The sequence below is a fragment of the Lagenorhynchus albirostris genome, chromosome 2 (genome assembly GCF_949774975.1).
Source record: "Lagenorhynchus albirostris chromosome 2, mLagAlb1.1, whole genome shotgun sequence".
Lineage (NCBI taxonomy): Eukaryota > Metazoa > Chordata > Mammalia > Artiodactyla > Delphinidae > Lagenorhynchus > Lagenorhynchus albirostris.
In genome coordinates, this window is record NC_083096.1 from 177236917 (window position 1) to 177238458 (window position 1542).

A 1542-nucleotide genomic window follows, 5' to 3' on the forward strand; every position below is an offset into this window, starting at 1 on the left:
CAACGAGCCCACACAGCCCAGCCGAGCTCGGCGCCTGGCGTGGGAGCATCTTTCCCTGTTTCAGGCCCAGTGTGTGCTCTTTTGTTCTGCTTAAGCCTGTGTGTCATATGGCACCCGGCCAGCCCCACTGCTCTATCTGTCCTCTTCGGGGAGGGGATGGGGTCCTTCCACTGCGCCATGAGAGGGCCGAGCACAAGCAAACTGCCTGTCAGCTGCCAGGAGGGACCCGCTGGTCCCTGGAAGACCGACGCCACTGCTGAAGCCGATCTTGCTGTCTCTTCTCAGCGGTGAGTCCAGCGCCGTCCATCAGCGCTTGAGCGTCTGATGTTTTCCTTGACGCCTCCAATACCAAGCTGCCGTGGGCAGAAGTGCCTGGAGGACTCCCCTGGATTGAGAACCGGTGCCCGGTGCTCTGCCTGACCTGACCACACGTCACCACCTCCACCTCTCCATCCAACACTGTCCTTTTAGAATGTTAAGTCAGACCACGTCCGACTCTGCCCAAAGCCCTCCAGCGGCTCCCATCTCACACTCGACCAAAGTCCTTGAAATGACCTTCTGACCCATCTGCCCCTGCTGCCTCCCTGACCTCATTGCTTCTTCCCATCCTCGGCTGCAGCCACTCTGGCCTCCTGACCGTGCCCCCAAACAGACGGGGCAGGCACGCGCCCGCTCAGGCCTTCCTCCGAGCTGTGCCCTGCCTGAAACCTCCCAAGCAAAATGGAATCTCCCAGGTACTAGGGGCTTTTCCCCCTCACTGGGGTATCCCCAGCATCTAGAACACGGCCCAGCTCCCGTCAGCTCTTGACTGCTTGTTGAATGAATGTTAGACACTCTCCCTTATGAGACCTGCTGTGTGGAAAGGGGCAGCCACCCTGGCGGCCCTCACTGTTCCCATGTGCCTCTGATGGCCTCTCCTTGCAGGATGGCCCTTGGCTTCCTGGGGCCACCTTGCCCGCATGGGCAGGGAGCCAGAGTTTAAGTCACTGAAAGTTTAAGTCACTGTCCCCCAACCCTGGAGTAGCTTTGGCAGATGACCAAGAAAGCCCAGCTCCCCTGTTTTGCAACACATCACACGCTTCCTTTCAGGGTCTGCTCCTGGGGAGCTCAGACAGGGGCCTTCCTCTGCCCTCTCCCCAAAGATCTGCTCAACTTGGGGGTCTGGGGCTATAAGGAACTGGGGTCTCTGAATATACTCTGTTTGACACAGCCTCTCCTATCTGTACCCCCCCACCCCGCCTCTTCCTTCCTTGAGAAATCTGACACGCTCAGGATCCAGATGCAGGAGTATATACGCTGCGAGCCTCCCACGGGCCAGGAACCGGTACGAGCGAGAGAACTGGAACTTGAGCGTTAGCCTCCTCGCCCCCACCCAAGGCCACAACCATGCACTTGACACGGGTCCTTCTGCCTGATGCTTTTACATCTTACCACATGTACGCCACAAACAACACAGGGTATTGCTGAGAGGTTTTAAAATTCACACTAACGCTCTCATATCACGTGTGCCATTCTGCAACCAACGTTCGGGGGGAACCAACA